Source organism: Hyperolius riggenbachi, chromosome 2 (assembly GCF_040937935.1).
Source record: "Hyperolius riggenbachi isolate aHypRig1 chromosome 2, aHypRig1.pri, whole genome shotgun sequence".
NCBI lineage: Eukaryota > Metazoa > Chordata > Amphibia > Anura > Hyperoliidae > Hyperolius > Hyperolius riggenbachi.
This window is the reverse complement of record NC_090647.1, coordinates 301,336,868-301,351,480: the sequence shown is the minus strand read 5'-3', so window position 1 is coordinate 301,351,480 and position 14,613 is coordinate 301,336,868. Positions and strand designations below refer to the sequence as shown.

The 14,613-nt window shown below is 47.0% G+C and overlaps 30 non-coding genes across 30 annotated transcripts; all 30 read right to left on the bottom strand.

Annotated features, from left to right (window-relative positions):
* Nucleotides 1-586: 586 nt before the first annotated feature.
* Nucleotides 587-660, bottom strand: TRNAI-AAU (transfer RNA isoleucine (anticodon AAU)). Its single transcript has one exon. It is a non-coding gene; the product is annotated as a tRNA-Ile (tRNA).
* Nucleotides 661-781: 121 nt separating this feature from the next.
* TRNAD-GUC (transfer RNA aspartic acid (anticodon GUC)) lies at nucleotides 782-853 on the bottom strand. The gene has a single exon. It is a non-coding gene; the product is annotated as a tRNA-Asp (tRNA).
* Nucleotides 854-1,535: 682 nt separating this feature from the next.
* On the bottom strand, nucleotides 1,536-1,609 carry TRNAI-AAU (transfer RNA isoleucine (anticodon AAU)). The gene has a single exon. It is a non-coding gene; the product is annotated as a tRNA-Ile (tRNA).
* A 121-nt stretch (nucleotides 1,610-1,730) lies between these two features.
* TRNAD-GUC (transfer RNA aspartic acid (anticodon GUC)) lies at nucleotides 1,731-1,802 on the bottom strand. Its single transcript has one exon. It is a non-coding gene; the product is annotated as a tRNA-Asp (tRNA).
* Nucleotides 1,803-2,484: 682 nt separating this feature from the next.
* TRNAI-AAU (transfer RNA isoleucine (anticodon AAU)) lies at nucleotides 2,485-2,558 on the bottom strand. Its single transcript has one exon. It is a non-coding gene; the product is annotated as a tRNA-Ile (tRNA).
* Nucleotides 2,559-2,679: 121 nt separating this feature from the next.
* On the bottom strand, nucleotides 2,680-2,751 carry TRNAD-GUC (transfer RNA aspartic acid (anticodon GUC)). The gene has a single exon. It is a non-coding gene; the product is annotated as a tRNA-Asp (tRNA).
* A 682-nt stretch (nucleotides 2,752-3,433) lies between these two features.
* TRNAI-AAU (transfer RNA isoleucine (anticodon AAU)) lies at nucleotides 3,434-3,507 on the bottom strand. The gene has a single exon. It is a non-coding gene; the product is annotated as a tRNA-Ile (tRNA).
* Nucleotides 3,508-3,628: 121 nt separating this feature from the next.
* Nucleotides 3,629-3,700, bottom strand: TRNAD-GUC (transfer RNA aspartic acid (anticodon GUC)). Its single transcript has one exon. It is a non-coding gene; the product is annotated as a tRNA-Asp (tRNA).
* Nucleotides 3,701-4,382: 682 nt separating this feature from the next.
* TRNAI-AAU (transfer RNA isoleucine (anticodon AAU)) lies at nucleotides 4,383-4,456 on the bottom strand. The gene has a single exon. It is a non-coding gene; the product is annotated as a tRNA-Ile (tRNA).
* Nucleotides 4,457-4,577: 121 nt separating this feature from the next.
* Nucleotides 4,578-4,649, bottom strand: TRNAD-GUC (transfer RNA aspartic acid (anticodon GUC)). Its single transcript has one exon. It is a non-coding gene; the product is annotated as a tRNA-Asp (tRNA).
* Nucleotides 4,650-5,331: 682 nt separating this feature from the next.
* On the bottom strand, nucleotides 5,332-5,405 carry TRNAI-AAU (transfer RNA isoleucine (anticodon AAU)). The gene has a single exon. It is a non-coding gene; the product is annotated as a tRNA-Ile (tRNA).
* A 121-nt stretch (nucleotides 5,406-5,526) lies between these two features.
* TRNAD-GUC (transfer RNA aspartic acid (anticodon GUC)) lies at nucleotides 5,527-5,598 on the bottom strand. The gene has a single exon. It is a non-coding gene; the product is annotated as a tRNA-Asp (tRNA).
* A 682-nt stretch (nucleotides 5,599-6,280) lies between these two features.
* TRNAI-AAU (transfer RNA isoleucine (anticodon AAU)) lies at nucleotides 6,281-6,354 on the bottom strand. The gene has a single exon. It is a non-coding gene; the product is annotated as a tRNA-Ile (tRNA).
* Nucleotides 6,355-6,475: 121 nt separating this feature from the next.
* On the bottom strand, nucleotides 6,476-6,547 carry TRNAD-GUC (transfer RNA aspartic acid (anticodon GUC)). The gene has a single exon. It is a non-coding gene; the product is annotated as a tRNA-Asp (tRNA).
* Nucleotides 6,548-7,229: 682 nt separating this feature from the next.
* Nucleotides 7,230-7,303, bottom strand: TRNAI-AAU (transfer RNA isoleucine (anticodon AAU)). The gene has a single exon. It is a non-coding gene; the product is annotated as a tRNA-Ile (tRNA).
* A 121-nt stretch (nucleotides 7,304-7,424) lies between these two features.
* TRNAD-GUC (transfer RNA aspartic acid (anticodon GUC)) lies at nucleotides 7,425-7,496 on the bottom strand. The gene has a single exon. It is a non-coding gene; the product is annotated as a tRNA-Asp (tRNA).
* A 682-nt stretch (nucleotides 7,497-8,178) lies between these two features.
* On the bottom strand, nucleotides 8,179-8,252 carry TRNAI-AAU (transfer RNA isoleucine (anticodon AAU)). The gene has a single exon. It is a non-coding gene; the product is annotated as a tRNA-Ile (tRNA).
* A 121-nt stretch (nucleotides 8,253-8,373) lies between these two features.
* Nucleotides 8,374-8,445, bottom strand: TRNAD-GUC (transfer RNA aspartic acid (anticodon GUC)). The gene has a single exon. It is a non-coding gene; the product is annotated as a tRNA-Asp (tRNA).
* Nucleotides 8,446-9,127: 682 nt separating this feature from the next.
* On the bottom strand, nucleotides 9,128-9,201 carry TRNAI-AAU (transfer RNA isoleucine (anticodon AAU)). The gene has a single exon. It is a non-coding gene; the product is annotated as a tRNA-Ile (tRNA).
* Nucleotides 9,202-9,322: 121 nt separating this feature from the next.
* On the bottom strand, nucleotides 9,323-9,394 carry TRNAD-GUC (transfer RNA aspartic acid (anticodon GUC)). Its single transcript has one exon. It is a non-coding gene; the product is annotated as a tRNA-Asp (tRNA).
* Nucleotides 9,395-10,076: 682 nt separating this feature from the next.
* TRNAI-AAU (transfer RNA isoleucine (anticodon AAU)) lies at nucleotides 10,077-10,150 on the bottom strand. Its single transcript has one exon. It is a non-coding gene; the product is annotated as a tRNA-Ile (tRNA).
* Nucleotides 10,151-10,271: 121 nt separating this feature from the next.
* TRNAD-GUC (transfer RNA aspartic acid (anticodon GUC)) lies at nucleotides 10,272-10,343 on the bottom strand. Its single transcript has one exon. It is a non-coding gene; the product is annotated as a tRNA-Asp (tRNA).
* A 682-nt stretch (nucleotides 10,344-11,025) lies between these two features.
* On the bottom strand, nucleotides 11,026-11,099 carry TRNAI-AAU (transfer RNA isoleucine (anticodon AAU)). The gene has a single exon. It is a non-coding gene; the product is annotated as a tRNA-Ile (tRNA).
* A 121-nt stretch (nucleotides 11,100-11,220) lies between these two features.
* TRNAD-GUC (transfer RNA aspartic acid (anticodon GUC)) lies at nucleotides 11,221-11,292 on the bottom strand. Its single transcript has one exon. It is a non-coding gene; the product is annotated as a tRNA-Asp (tRNA).
* A 682-nt stretch (nucleotides 11,293-11,974) lies between these two features.
* Nucleotides 11,975-12,048, bottom strand: TRNAI-AAU (transfer RNA isoleucine (anticodon AAU)). Its single transcript has one exon. It is a non-coding gene; the product is annotated as a tRNA-Ile (tRNA).
* A 121-nt stretch (nucleotides 12,049-12,169) lies between these two features.
* TRNAD-GUC (transfer RNA aspartic acid (anticodon GUC)) lies at nucleotides 12,170-12,241 on the bottom strand. The gene has a single exon. It is a non-coding gene; the product is annotated as a tRNA-Asp (tRNA).
* A 682-nt stretch (nucleotides 12,242-12,923) lies between these two features.
* On the bottom strand, nucleotides 12,924-12,997 carry TRNAI-AAU (transfer RNA isoleucine (anticodon AAU)). Its single transcript has one exon. It is a non-coding gene; the product is annotated as a tRNA-Ile (tRNA).
* A 121-nt stretch (nucleotides 12,998-13,118) lies between these two features.
* Nucleotides 13,119-13,190, bottom strand: TRNAD-GUC (transfer RNA aspartic acid (anticodon GUC)). Its single transcript has one exon. It is a non-coding gene; the product is annotated as a tRNA-Asp (tRNA).
* Nucleotides 13,191-13,872: 682 nt separating this feature from the next.
* On the bottom strand, nucleotides 13,873-13,946 carry TRNAI-AAU (transfer RNA isoleucine (anticodon AAU)). The gene has a single exon. It is a non-coding gene; the product is annotated as a tRNA-Ile (tRNA).
* A 121-nt stretch (nucleotides 13,947-14,067) lies between these two features.
* Nucleotides 14,068-14,139, bottom strand: TRNAD-GUC (transfer RNA aspartic acid (anticodon GUC)). The gene has a single exon. It is a non-coding gene; the product is annotated as a tRNA-Asp (tRNA).
* Nucleotides 14,140-14,613: the final 474 nt, after the last annotated feature.

The window sequence follows — 14,613 nt, the reverse complement described above, 5'->3', positions numbered from 1 at the left end:
TTTCCAGTTCAGGTTTCCTTTAAACTGTATCTTCAGTCACAGAAGTAGGGCAGTAGTGCTTTCCATGTAGCCAGGCTGGAATCCAGTAGCCAATTACAACTAGTAGTGATTTGTTTCCATAAATCCTGAAATGATCTTTTTGCTCACTACCTTTCCTAACGGTCACCGAGGCCACATTCTGTCCTGAATGTGGCCTCTAGGGTTTGTTTGGTTTTGCTTTTGGGTAGAGGTTATTCTGTGAAATAGATTGTGTTTCAATTTTGTGTTAGGTGCAAAAGACAAGCAACGGTATTTCCATACAGCTGAAAGGAGAGCAGCAGTATTGCTGGGAAAGAAAAAGCAGTTGGCAAAGTTGTATGCAAAGTAGGTAACTGTTTTTGCATGCCATGTAAAAGGACATTTCCAATGAGGGGGGAGTGCGATTTCATCTCCTTGAAACCATGACAACAGTCCTGGGTGTACAGAGGGCTCGCTGCCTTTAGCAGAGTCAACTGATGGAAAGAGGGTCAGTGATCTCCAGTGCAGAAGCAACGACTGCTTTCACAGTGCCCAGACAGGCAGAGTGAAAAGTCTAAGCGCACACCTGTGGCCCGTACGGGGATCGAACCCGCGACCTTGGCGTTATTAGCACCACGCTCTAACCAACTGAGCTAACCGGCCATGGCACTGCGAGTCTCCACCACCAGCAAGGGGGCTGGAAAATGTTAGTGAAAGGGCTGAACAAACGTTATTCCTAGGCTAGACACATGGAGATAAACAAAGTTTAAGAAGCAAAAGCTGCCTCCCCGTCGGGGAATTGAACCCCGGTCTCCCGCGTGACAGGCGGGGATACTGACCACTATACTAACGAGGATAACCCTGGGCTTTGTCCTCTCAAGAACACAGAGATGGACAAAACCAACCAACTAGCAAATTCAAAGGCTACTCTTCAAAAGCACCTCCCACAGTCTTTCCAGTTCAGGTTTCCTTTAAACTGTATCTTCAGTCACAGAAGTAGGGCAGTAGTGCTTTCCATGTAGCCAGGCTGGAATCCAGTAGCCAATTACAACTAGTAGTGATTTGTTTCCATAAATCCTGAAATGATCTTTTTGCTCACTACCTTTCCTAACGGTCACCGAGGCCACATTCTGTCCTGAATGTGGCCTCTAGGGTTTGTTTGGTTTTGCTTTTGGGTAGAGGTTATTCTGTGAAATAGATTGTGTTTCAATTTTGTGTTAGGTGCAAAAGACAAGCAACGGTATTTCCATACAGCTGAAAGGAGAGCAGCAGTATTGCTGGGAAAGAAAAAGCAGTTGGCAAAGTTGTATGCAAAGTAGGTAACTGTTTTTGCATGCCATGTAAAAGGACATTTCCAATGAGGGGGGAGTGCGATTTCATCTCCTTGAAACCATGACAACAGTCCTGGGTGTACAGAGGGCTCGCTGCCTTTAGCAGAGTCAACTGATGGAAAGAGGGTCAGTGATCTCCAGTGCAGAAGCAACGACTGCTTTCACAGTGCCCAGACAGGCAGAGTGAAAAGTCTAAGCGCACACCTGTGGCCCGTACGGGGATCGAACCCACGACCTTGGCGTTATTAGCACCACGCTCTAACCAACTGAGCTAACCGGCCATGGCACTGCGAGTCTCCACCACCAGCAAGGGGGCTGGAAAATGTTAGTGAAAGGGCTGAACAAACGTTATTCCTAGGCTAGACACATGGAGATAAACAAAGTTTAAGAAGCAAAAGCTGCCTCCCCGTCGGGGAATTGAACCCCGGTCTCCCGCGTGACAGGCGGGGATACTGACCACTATACTAACGAGGATAACCCTGGGCTTTGTCCTCTCAAGAACACAGAGATGGACAAAACCAACCAACTAGCAAATTCAAAGGCTACTCTTCAAAAGCACCTCCCACAGTCTTTCCAGTTCAGGTTTCCTTTAAACTGTATCTTCAGTCACAGAAGTAGGGCAGTAGTGCTTTCCATGTAGCCAGGCTGGAATCCAGTAGCCAATTACAACTAGTAGTGATTTGTTTCCATAAATCCTGAAATGATCTTTTTGCTCACTACCTTTCCTAACGGTCACCGAGGCCACATTCTGTCCTGAATGTGGCCTCTAGGGTTTGTTTGGTTTTGCTTTTGGGTAGAGGTTATTCTGTGAAATAGATTGTGTTTCAATTTTGTGTTAGGTGCAAAAGACAAGCAACGGTATTTCCATACAGCTGAAAGGAGAGCAGCAGTATTGCTGGGAAAGAAAAAGCAGTTGGCAAAGTTGTATGCAAAGTAGGTAACTGTTTTTGCATGCCATGTAAAAGGACATTTCCAATGAGGGGGGAGTGCGATTTAATCTCCTTGAAACCATGACAACAGTCCTGGGTGTACAGAGGGCTCGCTGCCTTTAGCAGAGTCAACTGATGGAAAGAGGGTCAGTGATCTCCAGTGCAGAAGCAACGACTGCTTTCACAGTGCCCAGACAGGCAGAGTGAAAAGTCTAAGCGCACACCTGTGGCCCGTACGGGGATCGAACCCGCGACCTTGGCGTTATTAGCACCACGCTCTAACCAACTGAGCTAACCGGCCATGGCACTGCGAGTCTCCACCACCAGCAAGGGGGCTGGAAAATGTTAGTGAAAGGGCTGAACAAACGTTATTCCTAGGCTAGACACATGGAGATAAACAAAGTTTAAGAAGCAAAAGCTGCCTCCCCGTCGGGGAATTGAACCCCGGTCTCCCGCGTGACAGGCGGGGATACTGACCACTATACTAACGAGGATAACCCTGGGCTTTGTCCTCTCAAGAACACAGAGATGGACAAAACCAACCAACTAGCAAATTCAAAGGCTACTCTTCAAAAGCACCTCCCACAGTCTTTCCAGTTCAGGTTTCCTTTAAACTGTATCTTCAGTCACAGAAGTAGGGCAGTAGTGCTTTCCATGTAGCCAGGCTGGAATCCAGTAGCCAATTACAACTAGTAGTGATTTGTTTCCATAAATCCTGAAATGATCTTTTTGCTCACTACCTTTCCTAACGGTCACCGAGGCCACATTCTGTCCTGAATGTGGCCTCTAGGGTTTGTTTGGTTTTGCTTTTGGGTAGAGGTTATTCTGTGAAATAGATTGTGTTTCAATTTTGTGTTAGGTGCAAAAGACAAGCAACGGTATTTCCATACAGCTGAAAGGAGAGCAGCAGTATTGCTGGGAAAGAAAAAGCAGTTGGCAAAGTTGTATGCAAAGTAGGTAACTGTTTTTGCATGCCATGTAAAAGGACATTTCCAATGAGGGGGGAGTGCGATTTCATCTCCTTGAAACCATGACAACAGTCCTGGGTGTACAGAGGGCTCGCTGCCTTTAGCAGAGTCAACTGATGGAAAGAGGGTCAGTGATCTCCAGTGCAGAAGCAAGGACTGCTTTCACAGTGCCCAGACAGGCAGAGTGAAAAGTCTAAGCGCACACCTGTGGCCCGTACGGGGATCGAACCCGCGACCTTGGCGTTATTAGCACCACGCTCTAACCAACTGAGCTAACCGGCCATGGCACTGCGAGTCTCCACCACCAGCAAGGGGGCTGGAAAATGTTAGTGAAAGGGCTGAACAAACTTTATTCCTAGGCTAGACACATGGAGATAAACAAAGTTTAAGAAGCAAAAGCTGCCTCCCCGTCGGGGAATTGAACCCCGGTCTCCCGCGTGACAGGCGGGGATACTGACCACTATACTAACGAGGATAACCCTGGGCTTTGTCCTCTCAAGAACACAGAGATGGACAAAACCAACCAACTAGCAAATTCAAAGGCTACTCTTCAAAAGCACCTCCCACAGTCTTTCCAGTTCAGGTTTCCTTTAAACTGTATCTTCAGTCACAGAAGTAGGGCAGTAGTGCTTTCCATGTAGCCAGGCTGGAATCCAGTAGCCAATTACAACTAGTAGTGATTTGTTTCCATAAATCCTGAAATTATCTTTTTGCTCACTACCTTTCCTAACGGTCACCGAGGCCACATTCTGTCCTGAATGTGGCCTCTAGGGTTTGTTTGGTTTTGCTTTTGGGTAGAGGTTATTCTGTGAAATAGATTGTGTTTCAATTTTGTGTTAGGTGCAAAAGACAAGCAACGGTATTTCCATACAGCTGAAAGGAGAGCAGCAGTATTGCTGGGAAAGAAAAAGCAGTTGGCAAAGTTGTATGCAAAGTAGGTAACTGTTTTTGCATGCCATGTAAAAGGACATTTCCAATGAGGGGGGAGTGCGATTTCATCTCCTTGAAACCATGACAACAGTCCTGGGTGTACAGAGGGCTCGCTGCCTTTAGCAGAGTCAACTGATGGAAAGAGGGTCAGTGATCTCCAGTGCAGAAGCAACGACTGCTTTCACAGTGCCCAGACAGGCAGAGTGAAAAGTCTAAGCGCACACCTGTGGCCCGTACAGGGATCGAACCCTCGACCTTAGCGTTATTAGCACCACGCTCTAACCAACTGAGCTAACCGGTCATGGCACTGTGAGTCTCCACCACCAGCAAGGGGGCTGGAAAATGTTAGTGAAAGGGCTGAACAAACGTTATTCCTAGGCTAGACACATGGAGATAAACAAAGTTTAAGAAGCAAAAGCTGCCTCCCCGTCGGGGAATTGAACCCCGGTCTCCCGCGTGACAGGCGGGGATACTGACCACTATACTAACGAGGATAACCCTGGGCTTTTTCCTCTCAAGAACACAGAGATGGACAAAACCAACCAACTAGCAAATTCAAAGGCTACTCTTCAAAAGCACCTCCCACAGTCTTTCCAGTTCAGGTTTCCTTTAAACTGTATCTTCAGTCACAGAAGTAGGGCAGTAGTGCTTTCCATGTAGCCAGGCTGGAATCCAGTAGCCAATTACAACTAGTAGTGATTTGTTTCCATAAATCCTGAAATGATCTTTTTGCTCACTACCTTTCCTAACGGTCACCGAGGCCACATTCTGTCCTGAATGTGGCCTCTAGGGTTTGTTTGGTTTTGCTTTTGGGTAGAGGTTATTCTGTGAAATAGATTGTGTTTCAATTTTGTGTTAGGTGCAAAAGACAAGCAACGGTATTTCCATACAGCTGAAAGGAGAGCAGCAGTATTGCTGGGAAAGAAAAAGCAGTTGGCAAAGTTGTATGCAAAGTAGGTAACTGTTTTTGCATGCCATGTAAAAGGACATTTCCAATGAGGGGGCAGTGCGATTTCATCTCCTTGAAACCATGACAACAGTCCTGGGTGTACAGAGGGCTCGCTGCCTTTAGCAGAGTCAACTGATGGAAAGAGGGTCAGTGATCTCCAGTGCAGAAGCAACGACTGCTTTCACAGTGCCCAGACAGGCAGAGTGAAAAGTCTAAGCGCACACCTGTGGCCCGTACGGGGATCGAACCCGCGACCTTGGCGTTATTAGCACCACGCTCTAACCAACTGAGCTAACCGGCCATGGCACTGCAAGTCTCCACCACCAGCAAGGGGGCTGGAAAATGTTAGTGAAAGGGCTGAACAAACGTTATTCCTAGGCTAGACACATGGAGATAAACAAAGTTTAAGAAGCAAAAGCTGCCTCCCCGTCGGGGAATTGAACCCCGGTCTCCCGCGTGACAGGCGGGGATACTGACCACTATACTAACGAGGATAACCCTGGGCTTTGTCCTCTCAAGAACACAGAGATGGACAAAACCAACCAACTAGCAAATTCAAAGGCTACTCTTCAAAAGCACCTCCCACAGTCTTTCCAGTTCAGGTTTCCTTTAAACTGTATCTTCAGTCACAGAAGTAGGGCAGTAGTGCTTTCCATGTAGCCAGGCTGGAATCCAGTAGCCAATTACAACTAGTAGTGATTTGTTTCCATAAATCCTGAAATGATCTTTTTGCTCACTACCTTTCCTAACGGTCACCGAGGCCACATTCTGTCCTGAATGTGGCCTCTAGGGTTTGTTTGGTTTTGCTTTTGGGTAGAGGTTATTCTGTGAAATAGATTGTGTTTCAATTTTGTGTTAGGTGCAAAAGACAAGCAACGGTATTTCCATACAGCTGAAAGGAGAGCAGCAGTATTGCTGGGAAAGAAAAAGCAGTTGGCAAAGTTGTATGCAAAGTAGGTAACTGTTTTTGCATGCCATGTAAAAGGACATTTCCAATGAGGGGGGAGTGCGATTTCATCTCCTTGAAACCATGACAACAGTCCTGGGTGTACAGAGGGCTCGCTGCCTTTAGCAGAGTCAACTGATGGAAAGAGGGTCAGTGATCTCCAGTGCAGAAGCAAGGACTGCTTTCACAGTGCCCAGACCGGCAGAGTGAAAAGTCTAAGCGCACACCTGTGGCCCGTACGGGGATCGAACCCGCGACCTTGGCGTTATTAGCACCACGCTCTAACCAACTGAGCTAACCGGCCATGGCACTGCGAGTCTCCACCACCAGCAAGGGGGCTGGAAAATGTTAGTGAAAGGGCTGAACAAACGTTATTCCTAGGCTAGACACATGGAGATAAACAAAGTTTAAGAAGCAAAAGCTGCCTCCCCGTCGGGGAATTGAACCCCGGTCTCCCGCGTGACAGGCGGGGATACTGACCACTATACTAACGAGGATAACCCTGGGCTTTGTCCTCTCAAGAACACAGAGATGGACAAAACCAACCAACTAGCAAATTCAAAGGCTACTCTTCAAAAGCACCTCCCACAGTCTTTCCAGTTCAGGTTTCCTTTAAACTGTATCTTCAGTCACAGAAGTAGGGCAGTAGTGCTTTCCATGTAGCCAGGCTGGAATCCAGTAGCCAATTACAACTAGTAGTGATCTGTTTCCATAAATCCTGAAATGATCTTTTTGCTCACTACCTTTCCTAACGGTCACCGAGGCCACATTCTGTCCTGAATGTGGCCTCTAGGGTTTGTTTGGTTTTGCTTTTGGGTAGAGGTTATTCTGTGAAATAGATTGTGTTTCAATTTTGTGTTAGGTGCAAAAGACAAGCAACGGTATTTCCATACAGCTGAAAGGAGAGCAGCAGTATTGCTGGGAAAGAAAAAGCAGTTGGCAAAGTTGTATGCAAAGTAGGTAACTGTTTTTGCATGCCATGTAAAAGGACATTTCCAATGAGGGGGGAGTGCGATTTCATCTCCTTGAAACCATGACAACAGTCCTGGGTGTACAGAGGGCTCGCTGCCTTTAGCAGAGTCAACTGATGGAAAGAGGGTCAGTGATCTCCAGTGCAGAAGCAAGGACTGCTTTCACAGTGCCCAGACAGGCAGAGTGAAAAGACTAAGCGCACACCTGTGGCCCGTACGGGGATCGAACCCGCGACCTTGGTGTTATTAGCACCACGCTCTAACCAACTGAGCTAACCAGCCATGGCACTGCGAGTCTCCACCACCAGCAAGGGGGCTGGAAAATGTTAGTGAAAGGGCTGAACAAACTTTATTCCTAGGCTAGACACATGGAGATAAACAAAGTTTAAGAAGCAAAATCTGCCTCCCCGTCGGGGAATTGAACCCCGGTCTCCCGCGTGACAGGCGGGGATACTGACCACTATACTAACGAGGATAACCCTGGGCTTTGTCCTCTCAAGAACACAGAGATGGACAAAACCAACCAACTAGCAAATTCAAAGGCTACTCTTCAAAAGCACCTCCCACAGTCTTTCCAGTTCAGGTTTCCTTTAAACTGTATCTTCAGTCACAGAAGTAGGGCAGTAGTGCTTTCCATGTAGCCAGGCTGGAATCCAGTAGCCAATTACAACTAGTAGTGATTTGTTTCCATAAATCCTGAAATGATCTTTTTGCTCACTACCTTTCCTAACGGTCACCGAGGCCACATTCTGTCCTGAATGTGGCCTCTAGGGTTTGTTTGGTTTTGCTTTTGGGTAGAGGTTATTCTGTGAAATAGATTGTGTTTCAATTTTGTGTTAGGTGCAAAAGACAAGCAACGGTATTTCCATACAGCTGAAAGGAGAGCAGCAGTATTGCTGGGAAAGAAAAAGCAGTTGGCAAAGTTGTATGCAAAGTAGGTAACTGTTTTTGCATGCCATGTAAAAGGACATTTCCAATGAGGGGGGAGTGCGATTTCATCTCCTTGAAACCATGACAACAGTCCTGGGTGTACAGAGGGCTTGCTGCCTTTAGCAGAGTCAACTGATGGAAAGAGGGTCAGTGATCTCCAGTGCAGAAGCAACGACTGCTTTCACAGTGCCCAGACAGGCAGAGTGAAAAGTCTAAGCGCACACCTGTGGCCCGTACAGGGATCGAACCCTCGACCTTAGCGTTATTAGCACCACGCTCTAACCAACTGAGCTAACCGGCCATGGCATTGTGAGTCTCCACCACCAGCAAGGGGGCTGGAAAATGTTAGTGAAAGGGCTGAACAAACGTTATTCCTAGGCTAGACACATGGAGATAAACAAAGTTTAAGAAGCAAAAGCTGCCTCCCCGTCGGGGAATTGAACCCCGGTCTCCCGCGTGACAGGCGGGGATACTGACCACTATACTAACGAGGATAACCCTGGGCTTTGTCCTCTCAAGAACACAGAGATGGACAAAACCAACCAACTAGCAAATTCAAAGGCTACTCTTCAAAAGCACCTCCCACAGTCTTTCCAGTTCAGGTTTCCTTTAAACTTTATCTTCAGTCACAGAAGTAGGGCAGTAGTGCTTTCCATGTAGCCAGGCTGGAATCCAGTAGCCAATTACAACTAGTAGTGATTTGTTTCCATAAATCCTGAAATGATCTTTTTGCTCACTACCTTTCCTAACGGTCACCGAGGCCACATTCTGTCCTGAATGTGGCCTCTAGGGTTTGTTTGGTTTTGCTTTTGGGTAGAGGTTATTCTGTGAAATAGATTGTGTTTCAATTTTGTCTTAGGTGCAAAAGACAAGCAACGGTATTTCCATACAGCTGAAAGGAGAGCAGCAGTATTGCTGGGAAAGAAAAAGCAGTTGGCAAAGTTGTATGCAAAGTAGGTAACTGTTTTTGCATGCCATGTAAAAGGACATTTCCAATGAGGGGGGAGTGCGATTTCATCTCCTTGAAACCATGACAACAGTCCTGGGTGTACAGAGGGCTCGCTGCCTTTAGCAGAGTCAACTGATGGAAAGAGGGTCAGTGATCTCCAGTGCAGAAGCAACGACTGCTTTCACAGTGCCCAGACAGGCAGAGTGAAAAGTCTAAGCGCACACCTGTGGCCCGTACGGGGATCGAACCCGCGACCTTGGCGTTATTAGCACCACGCTCTAACCAACTGAGCTAACCGGCCATGGCACTGCGAGTCTCCACCACCAGCAAGGGGGCTGGAAAATGTTAGTGAAAGGGCTGAACAAACGTTATTCCTAGGCTAGACACATGGAGATAAACAAAGTTTAAGAAGCAAAAGCTGCCTCCCCGTCGGGGAATTGAACCCCGGTCTCCCGCGTGACAGGCAGGGATACTGACCACTATACTAACGAGGATAACCCTGGGCTTTGTCCTCTCAAGAACACAGAGATGGACAAAACCAACCAACTAGCAAATTCAAAGGCTACTCTTCAAAAGCACCTCCCACAGTCTTTCCAGTTCAGGTTTCCTTTAAACTGTATCTTCAGTCACAGAAGTAGGGCAGTAGTGCTTTCCATGTAGCCAGGCTGGAATCCAGTAGCCAATTACAACTAGTAGTGATTTGTTTCCATAAATCCTGAAATGATCTTTTTGCTCACTACCTTTCCTAACGGTCACCGAGGCCACATTCTGTCCTGAATGTGGCCTCTAGGGTTTGTTTGGTTTTGCTTTTGGGTAGAGGTTTTTCTGTGAAATAGATTGTGTTTCAATTTTGTGTTAGGTGCAAAAGACAAGCAACGGTATTTCCATACAGCTGAAAGGAGAGCAGCAGTATTGCTGGGAAAGAAAAAGCAGTTGGCAAAGTTGTATGCAAAGTAGGTAACTGTTTTTGCATGCCATGTAAAAGGACATTTCCAATGAGGGGGGAGTGCGATTTCATCTCCTTGAAACCATGACAACAGTCCTGGGTGTACAGAGGGCTCGCTGCCTTTAGCAGAGTCAACTGATGGAAAGAGGGTCAGTGATCTCCAGTGCAGAAGCAACGACTGCTTTCACAGTGCCCAGACAGGCAGAGTGAAAAGTCTAAGCGCACACCTGTGGCCCGTACGGGGATCGAACCCTCGACCTTAGCGTTATTAGCACCACGCTCTAACCAACTGAGCTAACCGGCCATGGCACTGTGAGTCTCCATCACCAGCAAGGGGGCTGGAAAATGTTAGTGAAAGGGCTGAACAAACGTTATTCCTAGGCTAGACACATGGAGATAAACAAAGTTTAAGAAGCAAAAGCTGCCTCCCCGTCGGGGAATTGAACCCCGGTCTCCCGCGTGACAGGCGGGGATACTGACCACTATACTAACAAGGATAACCCTGGGCTTTGTCCTCTCAAGAACACAGAGATGGACAAAACCAACCAACTAGCAAATTCAAAGGCTACTCTTCAAAAGCACCTCCCACAGTCTTTCCAGTTCAGGTTTCCTTTAAACTGTATCTTCAGTCACAGAAGTAGGGCAGTAGTGCTTTCCATGTAGCCAGGCTGGAATCCAGTAGCCAATTACAACTAGTAGTGATTTGTTTCCATAAATCCTGAAATGATCTTTTTGCTCACTACCTTTCCTAACGGTCACCGAGGCCACATTCTGTCCTGAATGTGGCCTCTAGGGTTTGTTTGGTTTTGCTTTTGGGTAGAGGTTATTCTGTGAAATAGATTGTGTTTTAATTTTGTGTTAGGTGCAAAAGACAAGCAACGGTATTTCCATACAGCTGAAAGGAGAGCAGCAGTATTGCTGGGAAAGAAAAAGCAGTTGGCAAAGTTGTATGCAAAGTAGGTAACTGTTTTTGCATGCCATGTAAAAGGACATTTCCAATGAGGGGGGAGTGCGATTTCATCTCCTTGAAACCATGACAACAGTCCTGGGTGTACAGAGGGCTCGCTGCCTTTAGCAGAGTCAACTGATGGAAAGAGGGTCAGTGATCTCCAGTGCAGAAGCAACGACTGCTTTCACAGTGCCCAGACAGGCAGAGTGAAAAGTCTAAGCGCACACCTGTGGCCCGTACGGGGATCGAACCCGCGGCCTTGACGTTATTAGCACCACGCTCTAACCAACTGAGCTAACCGGCCATGGCACTGCGAGTCTCCACCACCAGCAAGGGGGCTGGAAAATGTTAGTGAAAGGGCTGAACAAACGTTATTCCTAGGCTAGACACATGGAGATAAACAAAGTTTAAGAAGCAAAAGCTGCCTCCCCGTCGGGGAATTGAACCCCGGTCTCCCGCATGACAGGCGGGGATACTGACCACTATACTAACGAGGATAACCCTGGGCTTTGTCCTCTCAAGAACACAGAGATGGACAAAACCAACCAACTAGCAAATTCAAAGGCTACTCTTCAAAAGCACCTCCCACAGTCTTTCCAGTTCAGGTTTCCTTTAAACTGTATCTTCAGTCACAGAAGTAGGGCAGTAGTGCTTTCCATGTAGCCAGGCTGGAATCCAGTAGCCAATTACAACTAGTAGTGATTTGTTTCCATAAATCCTGAAATGATCTTTTTGCTCACTACCTTTCCTAACGGTCACCGAGGCCACATTCTGTCCTGAATGTGGCCTCTAGGGTTTGTTTGGTTTTGCTTTTGGGTAGAGGTTATTCTGTGAAATAGATTGTGTTTCAATTTTGTGTTAGGTGCAAAAGACAAGCAACGGTATTTCCATACAGCTGAAAGGAGAGCAGCAGTATTGCTGGGAAAGAAAAAACAGTTGGCAAAGTTGTATGCAAAGTAGGTAACTGTTTTTGCATGCCATGTAAAAGGACATTTCAAATGAGGGGGGAGTGCGATTTCATCTCCTTGAAACCATGACAACAGTCCTGGGTGTACAGAGGGCTCGCTGCCTTTAGCAGAGTCAACTGATGGAAAGAGGGTCAGTGATCTCCAGTGCAGAAGCAAGGACTGCTTTCACAGTGCCCAGACAGGCAGAGTGCAAAGTCTAAGCGCACACCTGTGGCCCGTACGGGGATCGAACCCGCGACCTTGGTGTTATTAGCACCACGCTCTAACCAACTGAGCTAACCGGCCATGGCACTGCAAGTCTCCACCACCAGCAAGGGGGCTGGAAAATGTTAGTGAAATGGCTGAACAAACTTTATTCCTAGGCTAGACACATGGAGATAAACAAAGTTTAAGAAGCAAAAGCTGCCTCCCCGTCGGGGAATTGAACCCCGGTCTCCCGCGTGACAGGCGGGGATACTGACCACTATACTAACGAGGATAACCCTGGGCTTTGTCCTCTCAAGAACACAGAGATGGACAAAACCAACCAACTAGCAAATTCAAAGGCTACTCTTCAAAAGCACCTCCCACAGTCTTTCCAGTTCAGGTTTCCTTTAAACTGTATCTTCAGTCACAGAAGTAGGGCAGTAGTGCTTTCCATGTAGCCAGGCTGGAATCCAGTAGCCAATTACAACTAGTAGTGATTTGTTTCCATAAATCCTGAAATGATCTTTTTGCTCACTACCTTTCCTAACGGTCACCGAGGCCACATTCTGTCCTGAATGTGGCCTCTAGGGTTTGTTTGGTTTTGCTTTTGGGTAGAGGTTATTCTGTGAAATAGATTGTGTTTCAATTTTGTGTTAGGTGCAAAAGACAAGCAACGGTATTTCCATACAGCTGAAAGGAGAGCAGCACTATTGCTGGGAAAGAAAAAGCAGTTGGCAAAGTTGTATGCAAAGTAGGTAACTGTTTTTGCATGCCATGTAAAAGGACATTTCCAATGAGGGGGGAGTGCGATTTCATCTCCTTGAAACCATGACAACAGTCCTGGGTGTACAGAGGGCTCGCTGCCTTTAGCAGAGTCAACTGATGGAAAGAGGGTCAGTGATCTCCAGTGCAGAAGCAACGACTGCTTTCACAGTGCCCAGACAGGCAGAGTGAAAAGTCTAAGCGCACACCTGTGGCCCGTACAGGGATCGAACCCTCGACCTTAGCGTTATTAGCACCACGCTCTAACCAACTGAGCTAACCGGCCATGGCACTGTGAGTCTCCACCACCAGCAAGGGGGCTGGAAAATGTTAGTGAAAGGGCTGAACAAACGTTATTCCTAGGCTAGACACATGGAGATAAACAAAGTTTAAGAAGCAAAAGCTGCCTCCCCGTCGGGGAATTGAACCCCGGTCTCCCGCGTGACAGGCGGGGATACTGACCACTATACTAACGAGGATAACCCTGGGCTTTGTCCTCTCAAGAACACAGAGATGGACAAAACCAACCAACTAGCAAATTCAAAGGCTACTCTTCAAAAGCACCTCCCACAGTCTTTCCAGTTCAGGTTTCCTTTAAACTGTATCTTCAGTCACAGAAGTAGGGCAGTAGTGCTTTCCATGTAGCCAGGCTGGAATCCAGTAGCCAATTACAACTAGTAGTGATTTGTTTCCATAAATCCTGAAATGATCTTTTTGCTCACTACCTTTCCTAACGGTCACCGAGGCCACATTCTGTCCTGAATGTGGCCTCTAGGGTTTGTTTGGTTTTGCTTTTGGGTAGAGGTTATTCTGTGAAATAGATTGTGTTTCAATTTTGTGTTAGGTGCAAAAGACAAGCAACGGTATTTCCATACAGCTGAAAGGAGAGCAGCAGTATTGCTGGGAAAGAAAAAGCAGTTGGCAAAGTTGTATGCAAAGTAGGTAACTGTTTTTGCATGCCATGTAAAAGGACATTTCCAATGAGGGGGGAGTGCGATTTCATCTCCTTGAAACCATGACAACAGTCCTGGGTGTACAGAGGGCTCGCTGCCTTTAGCAGAGTCAACTGATGGAAAGAGGGTCAGTGATCTCCAGTGCAGAAGCAACGACTGCTTTCACAGTGCCCAGACAGGCAGAGTGAAAAGTCTAAGCGCACACCTGTGGCCCGTACGGGGATCGAACCCGCGACCTTGGCGTTATTAGCACCACGCTCTAACCAACTGAGCTAACCGGCCATGGCACTGTGAGTCTCCACCACCAGCAAGGGGGCTGGAAAATGTTAGTGAAAGGGCTGAACAAACGTTATTCCTAGGCTAGACACATGGAGATAAACAAAGTTTAAGAAGCAAAAGCTGCCTCCCCGTCGGGGAATTGAACCCCGGTCTCCCGCGTGACAGGCGGGGATACTGACCACTATACTAACGAGGATAACCCTGGGCTTTGTCCTCTCAAGAACACAGAGATGGACAAAACCAACCAACTAGCAAATTCAAAGGCTACTCTTCAAAAGCACCTCCCACAGTCTTTCCAGTTCAGGTTTCCTTTAAACTGTATCTTCAGTCACAGAAGTAGGGCAGTAGTGCTTTCCATGTAGCCAGGCTGGAATCCAGTAGCCAATTACAACTAGTAGTGATTTGTTTCCATAAATCCTGAAATGATCTTTTTGCTCACTACCTTTCCTAACGGTCACCGAGGCCACATTCTGTCCTGAATGTGGCCTCTAGGGTTTGTTTGGTTTTGCTTTTGGGTAGAGGTTATTCTGTGAAATAGATTGTGTTTCAATTTTGTGTTAGGAGCAAAAGACAAGCAACGGTATTTCCATACAGCTGAAAGGAGAGCAGCAGTATTGCTGGGAAAGAAAAAGCAGTTGGCAAAGTTGTATGCAAAGTAGGTAACTGTTTT